General features: G+C 38.2%; 1 protein-coding gene across 2 annotated transcripts in view; it reads left to right on the top strand.

Moving 5' to 3' along the window:
* The window catches only part of SLC33A1 (solute carrier family 33 member 1), a 33,794-nt gene extending 23,296 nt beyond the window's left edge, over positions 1–10,498 (top strand). Inside the window, exons 7-10 of one of the 2 annotated variants that reach the window (XR_014076889.1) lie at positions 1,985–2,034; positions 6,455–6,539; positions 7,537–7,859; positions 10,326–10,498. The gene's annotated coding sequence lies outside the window, so the exon portion shown is untranslated. Of the gene's footprint in view, positions 1–1,984; positions 2,035–6,454; positions 6,540–7,536; positions 7,860–8,448; positions 9,013–10,325 lie in introns of those variants that run through there. The other variant, XR_014076890.1, reaches the window with a different exon arrangement.
* The last annotated feature ends 2,275 nt before the right edge of the window (positions 10,499–12,773 follow it).

Genomic DNA, 12,773 nt, shown 5'->3' with positions numbered 1-12,773 from the left:
AAACTACCGCACAATTGCACTCATCTCACATGCTAGTAAAGTAATGCTCAAAATTCTCCAAGCCAGGCTTCAGCAATATGTGAACCATGAGCTTCCAGATGTTCAAGCTGGTTTTAGAAAAGGCAGAGGAACCAGAGATCAAATTGCCAATATCCGCTGGATCATCAAAAAAGCAAGAGAGTTCCAGAAAAACATCTATTTCTGCTTTATTGACTATGCCAAAGCCTTTGACTGTGTGGATCACAATAAACTGTGGAAAATTCTGAAAGAGATGGGAATACCAGACCATCTGACCTGTCTCTTGAGAAACCTGTATGCAGGTCAGAAAACAACAGTTAGAACTGGACATGGAACAACAGACTGGTTCCAAATTGGAAAAGGAGTACGTCAAGGCTGTATATTGTCACCCTGCTTATTTAACTTCTATGCAGAGTACATCATGAGAAATGCTGGGCTGGAAGAAACACAAGCTGGAATCAAGATTGCTGGGAGAAATATCAATAACCTCAGATATGCGGATGACACCACCTTATGGCAGAAAGTGAAGAAGAACTAAAGAGCCTCTTGATGAAGGTGAAAGAGGAGAGTGAAAAAGTTGGCTTAAAGCTCAACGTTCAGAAAACTAAGATCATGGCATCTGGTCCCATCACTTCATGGGAAATAGATGGGAAAACAGTGGAAACAGTGTCAGACTTTATTTTTTGGGGCTCCAAAATCACTGCTGATGGTGATTGCAGCCATGAAATTAAAAGACGATTACTCCTTGGAAGGAAGGTTATGGCCAACCTAGATAGCATATTTAAAAGCAGAGACATTACTTTGCCAACAAAAGTCCGTCTAGTCAAGGCTATGGTTTTTCCAGTGGTCATGTATGGATGTGAGAGTTGGACGGTGAAGAAAGCTGAGCGCCGAAGAATTGATGCTTTTGAACTGTGGTGTTGGAGAAGACTCTTGAGAGTCCCTTGGACTGCAAGGAGATCCAATCAATCCATCCTAAAAGAGATCAATCCTGGGTGTTCATTGGAAGGTCTGATGTTGAAGCTGAAACTCCAATACTTTGGGCACCTCATGCGAAGGGTTGACTCATTGGAAAAGACCCTAATGCTGGGTAGGATTGGGGGCGGGAGGAGAAGGGGACGACAGAGGATGAGATGGTTGGATGGCATCACCGACTCGATGGACATGGGTTTGGGTAGACTCCGGGAGTTGGTGATGGACAGGGAGGCCTGGCGTGCTGCAATTCATGGGGTCGCAAAGAGTCGGACACGACTGAGCGACTGAACTGATAAACTGTATCCTCAAGTATGAACATTAACTCCTCCAGTTAATAAATTATATATTTCAGTTCAGTTCAGTTGCTCCGTTGTGTCCGACTGTTTGCGACCCTGTGTACTGCAGCACTCCAGGCTTCCTTGCCCATCACCAACTCCCAGAGCTTACTCAAACTCATGTCTTGAATCGGTGATGCCATCCAACCATCTTATCCTCTGTCGTCCCCTCCTCCTCCCACCTTCAGTCTTTCCCAGCATCAGAGTCTTTTCTAGTGAGTCAGTTCTTCGCATCAGGTGGCCAAAGTATTGGAGTTTCAGCTTCAGCATTAGTACTGCCAATGAATTATATATTTACTGGCTAATATTGGATATAAATACATATATATGTATATAAATACTATATACACATCTGTTTGCACATTGGTTGCAACATGTTTGAATCAAAGATAAGTTTAAAAAGTTCTTATTAGCTAAGACTAAAACTAAAAACTTCCTCCTTTGTAAATAATTAAACCTTTGAGAGAATTCCCTGGTGTTCCAGTAGTTAGGTCTCCACGCTTTCCCTACTGAGACCCTGGGCACAATCCGTGGTCGGGGACTAAGATCCTGCAAGCTATTTGGCTACCAAAAAAAACCCAAAATTTAAACTTTTGAGATCCAAGCCTATTGTTTGATTTCATCCTTTTATGACAAGCGTTTTTTATCCTAAATAGATGACAGTGGGACCTTGAAACTCCTGTACTGCTTGCAAAACTCTGGATATGTAAGTTTTAATTTTTCTAGAGAGAGTTCTTATTAAAATTGTAAATGGTCTGTGATCCAAAAAATGTTAAAGCCATGGCCTTATTGAATATGGGCTATACTATGAATTTTAAACGTATATTTGAGATAATAGTTGTAAAACTAATTATGTAAAGCACTCTGAAGATAATGGTAAAAGAAAAATCTATGATGAAAATGTCAGCTACAAATTGGCACTTACCAAGAGCATTTCCAGTGACTGAGCAACAAAGGCATTTTGCCATCTGCCTATACAGAGGTTGAGCTCCTGCTGCTATAGCCATTGACCTTCAACAACCCCTGAGGGAGTTCAGGGTGGAATGAGGCACTCTGTGTTCCAGGGAATCTTATGGGACAGGTCTTTAGATAGTTGGATGTTTTTAGGAACAGATTTTATGATCTCAATCCTTTCATCTCCCCATAACTAGAGAAGCAGTAAATCCCTTCAGGGTGACATCAGATCCTGATGACTGAAAAACGTTTTGTAAAATGAGTGTTTAATGGTATTGAACTCCCCCTTCACCATAACCTTATAGATTGACCTTCCCCCACTGCTGCTTTGGAGTAGTCTCTCAGAGCTATCTGAGATGTTGCCTCCTGAGCTGCAGTCCTCATTTTGCCCCAAATAAAACTCAACTCTCAAGTTGAGCATCTTTTTTAGATGCACAAAAACTAGAAAGCCTCTGAGTAGTACTGAACTGGAATCTTGAAGGGATTAGAGCAGACAAGATATTACTGGTAGAAGAAGGACATAAGAATGGATGGGATTCCACAAAAGACATATCTTATAATCCTTTTTTTCCTATAAACAATTTTGCCTTGTTAACAGAAATCTCAAAGAAGTATGTTATTTTATATTAAATGGTTGAGATCTTTATTTAATATAACATAAGACCAGACTTGTCTTTCTGTTTTGGGGGATCATGTCTTTTCACATATTTGAAATAATGAGTAATGTTATATGTCAGACCTTGCTAAAAAAAAATAAACCAACCTGTTCAACATTCTATGCAGATTTCCAAAATGTGTTTCAGTTCAGTTCAGTCACTTAGTCATGTCCAACTCTGTGATTCCATGGACTGAACTCCAGGTTTCCCTGTCCTTCACCAACTCCCAGAGCTTGCTCAGACTTATGTCCATTGAGTCAGTGATGCCATGCAGCCATCTCATTCTCTGTGTTGTCCCCTTTCCTCCCTTCAATCTTTCCTAGCATCAGGGTCTTTTCAAATGAGTCAGTTCTTTGCAGCACGTGGCCAAAGTATTGGAGCTTCAGCTTTAGCGTCAGTCCTTCCAATGAACACTCAGGACTGATTTCCTTTAGGATGGACTGGTTGGATCTCCTTGCAGTCCAAGGGACTCTCAAGAGTCTTCTCCAACACCACAGTTCAAAAGCATCAATTCTTTGGTGCTCAGCTTTCTTCAGAGTCCAGCTCTCACAACCATACATGACTACTGAAAAACCATAGCTTTGACTAAAACCTTTGTTGGCAAAGTTATGCCTCTACTTTTTAATATGCTGTCTAGGTTGGTCATAGCTTTTCTACCAAGGAGCAAGCGTCTTTTAATTTTGTGGCTGCAGTCACCATCTGCAGTGATTTTGGAGACCAAGAAAATAAAGTCTCTCACTGTTTCCCCATCTATTTGCCATGAAGTGATGGGACCAGATGCCATGATCTTAGTTTTTTGAATGTTGAGTTTTAAGCCAACTTTTTCACTCTCCTCTTTCACTTTCATCAAGAAGCTCTTTAGTTCTTCACTTTCTGCCATAAGGGTGGTGACATCTGCATATCTGAGGTTATTGATATTTCTCCCGGCAATCTTGATTCCAGCTTGTGCGTCTTCCAGCCTAGCGTTTCTCATGATGTACTACTCTGCATATAAGTTAAATAAGCAGGGTGACAATATACAGCCTTGACATACTCCTTTCTCAATTTGGAACCAGTCCGTTATTCCATGTCCAGTTCTAACTGTTGCTTCCTGACCTGCATACAGATTTCTCAGGAGGCAGATAAGGTGGTCTGGTATTCCCATCTCTTGAAGAGTTTTCCACAGTTTATTGTGATCCACACAGTCAAAGGTTTTGGCGTAGTCAATAAAGCAGAAGGAACTTTCTTGCTTTTTTCATGATCTAACAGATGTTGGCAATTTGATCTCTGATGCCTCTGCCTTTTCTAAATCCAGCTTGAACATCTGGAAGTTCACGGTTCGTGTACTGTTGAAGCCTAGCTTGGAGAATTTTGAGCATTACTTTAGCTTTGCTAAAATGTTTTTACTTTAATATTAAAGAAAGAAAGTAAACTTGAAAAATAGTTCGTAATATTGGATTAATGTATTTAACAGCCATTTTAGTTACAGAACGGAAGATGTTATACTACATTGTAACTACTTTTTTTTAACCAATGTCTTTGGTAGACAGTAAGGTATTTAAAGTATATATGGTAGGTACTTTTCCACTTTAGTTTAACTTTTGCCTAATTTGACAGTGCTAATTTTATAATGTAATTACTATTTAGTCTGAGATGGAGAGCCATTCCATTTTTTCCCTGTTAAAACTACTATTAGAGTCTTCATTTTAGTCCTCTAAATTGTTAGCAAGGTAGAATGGGCATGGAGATTAGCTCTCCATGCTAATATTCCTTCCTGGAATTCTGTTTTGGTAGAAGCAAGTCCTGTATCAGAGCAGAATAGTTAATGTACAGGACTCATGTCCTCTCCTTTAAGCTAAGAGAAACTTTGTTGGATATTGTTTTTAAGGAGGTCTGTTTGTTGTTTTGTTTTTTACGTTGGAGGGGCAGACATTTTTTTTGGAGAAAATAGTTTTATGTAGGAGAAGGCAATGGTACCCCGCTCCAGTACTCTTGCCTGGAAAATCCCATGGACGGAGGAGCCTGGTGGGCTGCAGTCCATGGGGTCACTAAGAGTCGGACACGACTGAGCGACTTCACTTTCACTTTTCACTTTCCTGCATTGGAGAAGGAAATGGCAACCCACTCCAGTGTTCTTGCCTGGAGAATCCCAGGGACGGGGGAGCCTGGTGGGCTGCTGTCTATGGGGTCGCTAAGAGTTGGACACGACTGAAGCGACTTAGCAGCAGCAACAGCAGAATGAAAATTTTATTTATTTAAATTAATTGTATTTGTTTATTATTTATTTTATTTTTTGGCCACACTGTGCAGCGTGTGGTATCTTAGTTTCCCGACCAGGAACAAACAGACTCCCCCTGCAGTGAAAGCATGGAGTTTTAATCACTGGACTACCAGGGAAGTCCCAGAATGAAAATTTTATGATTAATTATAGTTCCTCTTTTTAAAAGATGTTTAAAAGATCATCTTAATATATCAGCAGTATTAATTTGCATAATTTATAAGAAGTCTTGAAGCACTGAGGAAAAGGTTGCTACATTTTAATAGTTTTCTATTATCAATATAGGTATAACTTTTTATAATAATTTTGTGTGAAGAATAATGATTAAATAGCATGTTTGAAATGAACCAGATTTTGGTATAATTCTTAGGGAGTTATCCTAATTATCTAAAATTTAGCACCTTAATTTCAATAAATAAGTCACTATTGTAAAATTATTATTCTATTTTAATAAAAATTATTATTCTATATTGTTATTTCAACTAAATTGAGTCACTATTATAAAATATGAGTATTAAAGTCTAAATTTCATCAAAGTGACTTTAAATGTTGGGGAAAGTTTACTTTTTATAGCCTTATAGTTAATGAAATTGAAATTTTCTATCACAAGCAACTATACAATTAGGAAAATATAAAATTGGGACAAAACTTTGATATTTTAAAAAGTGAAACATATCCAATAAATTGGTAGATTACCATTGTCAAGTTATATTGATAAGTCTGTATCTATTGTCCTCTGATAGTGCCTTTGCAAGGATTAGTGTAAAATTGAAAAAATTACTCAATTTTGTAAACCACCATTGTTGAGGTTGTTATGTAATCATTGCACCTGTTTACAGTTCTGAGTTAAAAATACACAGTCCAAAATCATTTTAATTATCATTTTCGGAAGATCTAGCATTAGTTTTGATAGCTTAGCATTATTTAAGTACACGTAAAATGTTTATTTGGCTTATTTAATAAAAGGTGCATTAAATTTTGATGTTTGTGCAGTATTTAAGTATTTATAGTACATTTGAAATAAATTCTCCGTATTTTTATTTAAAGAATGATTTAATGCTCAAAATGATTGCTTAGCAATCTCTAAAATATAAAACAATGAAAGATTGCTTTCATTTTTATTAAGTAGTAGGTAAGTTTACCTTCAAATCATTCATGTCAAAATTATACTAGCTTGGCATTATATAATTAAAAGCAAATACAGTGATTTCAAGAGATATACACTTATACTACATTTCTTTTTCTCTGTTTATATGAAGTCAGCCTGCAGTGTTGATTGTAGTGTTAGTAACCCAGGCAAAGTGGAAAATAGGTGAAGGCACAACATTTCTCCTTCAAGAGAAGGTAATATATATGGACAGTTTGAAAATATATAGAATTTCCTTTGACACATTTGTGTATGGATGTGGCTTCTGTAGTAGTTATAGTTTTGAAAATTTCTTTATAGGACAGTTTGGGACTGTAGATAAAATGTTTTGTTTCTGCAGAGTTAGAGCTTTCTGAACAAATTTCTTGCCTGGAAAATCCCATGGATGGAGAAGCCTGGTAGGCTGCAGTCCATGGGGTTGCTAAGAGTCGGACATGACTGAGGGACTTCACTTTCACTTTTAACTTTCATGCATTGGAGAAGGAAATGGCAACCCACTTCAGTGTTCTTGCCTGGAGAATCCCAGGGATGGCGGAGCCTGCTGGGCTGCTGTCTATGGGGTCGCACAGAGTCGGACACGACTGAGGTGACTTAGCAGTAGCAGAACAAATTTTACTCAGACTTGCGACCTGGGCTCAAAGAGAAGTCATGAAAGCTAAATTGTGACTGAATAGATAAGTGAGAAACCATCCAGAATATATTAGTTTGCTAGGGCTGCCCTAACAAAATACTGCAGACTACAGGCTTAAACAAAGGAAATTAATTTTCTCAGTTGTGGAGCCTGGAAGTCTAAGATCAAGGTGGTGGTAGGTTTGGCTTCTCTGGTCTCTCCTTGGAAACTGCCACCTTCTTGCTATCTTACATGACCTTTCCTCTGTGTGTAAATATCCCAGATGTCTCTTCCTCTTACAAGGACACCAGTCTGTTGAATAAGACACCCACCCTAATGACTTAACAACCTTATTTACCTCTGTAAAGGCCCAAGCTCTGGGAGCCAGTGATAGACAGGGATGCCTGGTGGCTGCAGTCCACGGGGTCACAAAGAGTCAGACATGACTGAGCGACTGAAGTGAACTTAACTGAATTGAAAGGCCCTGTCTCTAAATATAGTCATATTGGAAGTTAGTACTTAAACATAAGAATTTTGGAAAGATACAATTCAGTCCATAACACAGATGTTTACATCTCTACTAGGCGCAGTTCAAGGGGGTATGAGAATGAAGACGGTGGAGAGAGCTCTGGGCTGTAAATCTGGAGACACAAGTCTTGTCTTCCCACTAAAGACATATTTACATTCCAAAGGATAAGAATCTAGGATCCTTCCCAAAGGAGAATTTGGTTAAATTAAGGAGATAAGATATATCTTCCTTTTTCTGGAAGAGAGGAGAGCTTCCATACAGCTGTCCTTTATAGGGCCCCAAATTCATATTTTGAAGTTCCTCCTCTATAGTACTAAGCCTGTTGTATGTCAACTTTTATAACTGTTATCAGTCTGGCTCTTATCAGTCACTCCACAGGTGAGAATTGAGAATTGGAGTATGGGAAACCGGTGTGGTTATTAAAAGTAATAATTAAGTCCTGCTCCAGAAACTTTGTGTGTACATTCAGTACAATGTGGATAAATATAACTTAACAGACATGTAAGTTTCTTGAAATTGAAACTTACATGTTTCAATTGAAATTGAATTCTGCTTAATCCATATTTTTTGGTTATTTTATGGTCAGAGGCCTGGGGTTATGAAAACCTGTGTCTTAGAAGAAAGGGTTCAGTCTCAAGTGATTAGATGTTTCCTTTTATGTTTTCATCTAGCCTAAATGGGACAAATTATTTAAGAAATTCAATTTAAGGTTATAATAATAAAAAAGTCCAGTCCTTTAAAGGAAAGGAAATTGTAAATTTATAAAAGTATTTCAGTAGTGAAGTATGAATTGAGGCAAAAATTGTAAGGTTTGTGTGGAAGAAATGAGACCCTGTAAGTTGGAAAATAAAACCTACTACAAAAGCAGAAACAACTGACTGAGTTGAAAAAAAAAAAAGAAATTGATGCCGAGCAGGGCCTTGTGGGGCTCCTGGGCACAGAGGCCTTTTTGTCCCCCATTTCTTAGAGGCAAGACTCCACCCTCCATGATCTTCTCTCCATTCCAAATGGCAGAACAGTTGCTAATGCCAATCAAAGGAGGAATAGCAAGGAAACCACCTGAGGCAAGATTAAAGGACCAGAGAGGCTCCTCAAGATTTGGAGACCACCTTAGGCCCTGCACACACCCTGATCTTGTCAGTAAACTGCCCACCCTTTTAAAACTTTTCGGAAGAAAAAATACAATACGGTTACTGCCTTGATCCTTAGCACATACTCCTGACTATTTTGGTGGCACTAGTGGCAAAGAATCCAGTGCAGGAGACGTAAGAAATCTGGGAAGATTCCTTGGAGGAGGACATGGTGATCCACTCCAATATTCTTGCCTAGAGAATCTCATGAACAGAGGAGCCTGGCAGGCCACAGTCCATAGGGTTGCAAAGATCAGACAGGACTGAAGTGACTTAGCATGCCACCCCTGACTATTTAACCTTTCCCTGCTCACCAGAGAAGGGGGCACAGTTCTTGAGGCACTAGCCTACTGTGTTCCTCCTTTGCCTGGCAAAGTAATAAAGCCCCTTTTTCCTTCTCCATAACCGTCTCCGTATTTCTGTTTGGCATTGGTACATAGCCAAGATTTTGGCAGCAAATTGATGAAGTGATTTCAAAATTGTACTTTTAAAGTTTTTTGAACATTTTTGTTTACTAGGCTTCTGATAAAAGAAAAAATGAGTTTTTAAAAAATTTTTATTTTATATTGGCGTGTAGTTGATTTACAGTGTTGTGTTAGTTTCAGGTGTACAGCAAAGTGATATACATATATTAAGTAGAGTTCCCTGTACTACTTAATAGGTACTTGTTGATTATCTATTTTATATATTACTATATAATTAATCCCAGCCTCCTAATTTATCCCTCCCTGCCACCCACCTTTCCTCTTTGATAACTGTAAGTTTATTTTCTAAGTTCATGAGCCTGTGTCTGTTTTTGTAATTAAATTCATTAGTATAATTTTTAAAGATTCCACATGTAAGTGATATATTCATTTTTCTTTGTCTGACAATATGATAATCTCTAGGTCCATCCATGTTGCTGCAAATGGCATTATTTCACTCTTTTTTATGGCTGAGTAATATTCCATTGTATATGTGTACCACATCTTCTTTATCTATTCATCTGTCGATGGACATTGAGGTTGCTTCCATGTCTTGGCTACTGTAAATAGTGCTGCAGTGAACACTGGGGTGCATGTATCTTTTTGAAGTATGTTTTTTTCTGGATATATGCCCAGGAGTGGGATTACATGATTGTATGGTAATTCTATTTTTAGTTTTTTAAGGAAACTCCATACCATTCTCCATAGTGACTAGACCAGTTTACATTCCCACCAACATGTAGAAAAGTTTCCTTTTCTCTACACCAAAAGTGGAGTGATTTTTAAAAATTCATTTCTCTTTCAGTCCTCACATTTTAAAAAAATTGCCAATCAGATACTGCCTATACTGAGACTGACTTATACATGGATCATTAGGTATATACAGTCAGAGAATACAAAAGCTAAGATTTTACAGACTATAAGCATTGGTTTATTAGTGATTACTTTTTCTTTTTTTTTTCGCCAAGTTCTAGTAAAATGAAATTGGAAGAGAGATCAGTTAAAGGCCTTCATGATAGACAGTCTAAACTAGACTAGTAGCATTGGAAAAGAGGAAATGGATTCCAGAGACTGTGAGGGTGAATTGCAAGGATGGCTGGATGCTATTGGAAGCAAGGACATGAGCTTTTGAGTTTAGATGATACAGGAAATGTGGATGGGGGAGCAGCTTTGAAAGAGAAGGCAATTTTAGTCAGAAGATGATGGTATCAGTGTAAATAGGTACTGATTTTGAACTTTTTTCTCTTCAGGAATTGAGACTTGAGCATTCTCTTGAGAAGAAAGGGGGAAAGTTTGTAGGACAAAGTTCTGGAGAAGTCAGGATGAAGATAACATAGTATTCTTTTTAAAAATTAACATTTATTACTGCAAAGAAATGTAATAGTACATCTTCATCATTCCAGTCCCAATCAAAATAAGAAAAGTTAAAAGTTGGAATTTTGTTATTAAAGCTCATACTCCTCATGGTGAATATCAAAAGTATTTTTTGAGGGGCTCACCATCTATCAGCCTAGGATTGGGCCTTAGCCTTCCAATGGTTCTTCTTACTCTCAGTTCCACTATATCTATATTCCTCATTACAGATATTATAGAGTTCTTCCAAAATGCAATCAGAAATTATGGGGGAAAAAAGAAATCATTAACACCTTTCTTTAGAATAATTGCTTCCCTTAAAGTAATAAAATTCATAATCTTCATGATCTTGTTGCATTTTCCAACAGTCTCTGTTCATTGCATAATTTACATACCAGCCGCATTAAGAGAATTCCTGATTTTTAGAACACTGTATACTCAGTCTTCAAGGTATTCTTCCTCTAAAATTAGCATTGGGCTTTCATTCACTCCCTTGTCCCCAGGACCTCAGCTCATTTAATCTCCATAAAAATCCATAATCTTAAAAGGTAGGTATCATTATAATTCCTATTTTATACAAGAGCAAATGGAGACATGGAGAAGGTAAGTGATTCATTCTAGATGAGACTGCTAGGAAGTGGCAGAGTTAGATTCCAACTGTGGTAATCTAGCTGAGTTCACACTCTTAAATCACTTAAGTGCCAAAACTGTGCTACCAATACGAGCTCACCCAGACCACCTCACAGCTTAACATTGTTCTATGCTGAATTTTGCCTCTCAGATGATAACTCATTTCCTCATGAAAGAGTTAGAGCTCCTCATTCTTGAGCCAATATTCCAATTTCCTTTTTATGTTTTTTGGTTTATGTCATCTCTTATTCTTTAAATACTTTTCCTCCTAAAAGTGACCTTTAATGAAGATAATTATTTGACAGGGATAAGAATTGTAGCCAGATGAGACATATCATTCCATAAACTTGGAGAAAAGAAAATATGAGACAAAATTTAGAATCTGTTGGAGTGGGGACATAAGTTGAACTTTTTCCAGGTATTTTGGTATCGTTGACTAAAAAACATGCACAAGTTGAGAGTTGGGAGTTAAGTTTTATTTGGGGCAAAATTAGACTGCAGCCTGGGAGACAGCACCTCAGATCGCTGCTCCAAATAGGCAGTCAGGAAAGGTCAATATGTAAGATTTCAGTGAAGGGGAAGTTCAGTGCAATAAAATACTTTACCAAAGGTTTCCTGCTAGTCACAAGGAGCTGATGTCACCATCAAGGGATTTAGTGATTTTCCAGATATGAAAGGCTTCCCTGGCAGCTCAGATAGTAAAGAATCTGCCTGCAATGTGAGAGACCTCGGTTTGATCCCTGAGTTGGGAAGATCCCCTGGAGAAGGATATGGCAACCCACTCCAGTATTCTTGCCTGGGGAATTCCATGGACAGAGGAGCCTGAAAGGCTACAGTCCATGGAATTGCAAGCAATTGCACACAACTGAGCAACTAACAGATATAAAGAGATACAAGGATTAGGATCATGAAATCAGTTCCTGAAAATATCTAACTATCTAAAGACCTGTTAGAGATACCAAGGGGACATTTCATGCAAAGATGGGCACAATAAAGGACAGAAATGGTATGGACCTAACAGAAGCAGAAGATATTAAGAAGAGGTGGCAGGAATACACAGAAGAACTATACAAAAAAGAACTTCATCATCCAGATAACAATGATGATGTGATCACCCAACTAGAGCCAGACATCTTAGAATGCGAAGTCAAGTGGGACTTAGGAAGCATCACTACGAACAAAGCTAGTGGAGGTGATGGAATTCCAGCTGAGCTATTTCAAATCCTAAAAGATGATGCTGTGAAAGTGCTGCACTCAATACGCCAGCAAATTTGGAAAACTCAGCAGTGTCCATAGGTCTGGAAAAGGTGTTTTCATTCCAATCCCAAAGAAAGACAATGCCAAAGAATGGTCAAACTACCCCACAATTGCACTCATTTCACATGCTAGCAAAGTAATGCTCAAAATTCTCCAGGCTAGGCTTCAACAGTACGTGAACCAAAAACTTCCCGATTTTCAAGCTGGATTTAGAAAAGGCAGAGGAACCAGAGATCAAATTGCCAACATCTGTTGGATGACTGAAAAAGCAACAGGGTTCCAGAAAAGCATCTGCTTTATTGACTTTGCCAAAGCCTTTGACTGTGTGGATCACAACAAACTGGAAAATTCTGAAAGAGATGGGAATACCAGAAAAATAGTCTGTCATTGTTTCCCCATCTATTTGCCATGAAGCAATGAGACCAGATGCCATGATCTTTGTTTTCTGAATGTTGAGT

Source organism: Giraffa tippelskirchi, chromosome 2 (genome assembly GCF_054371585.1).
Source record: "Giraffa tippelskirchi isolate mGirTip1 chromosome 2, T2T-mGirTip1v1.2.pri, whole genome shotgun sequence".
NCBI classification, from domain to species: Eukaryota; Metazoa; Chordata; class Mammalia; order Artiodactyla; family Giraffidae; genus Giraffa; species Giraffa tippelskirchi.
This window is presented reverse-complemented; position numbering and strand designations above follow the sequence as displayed.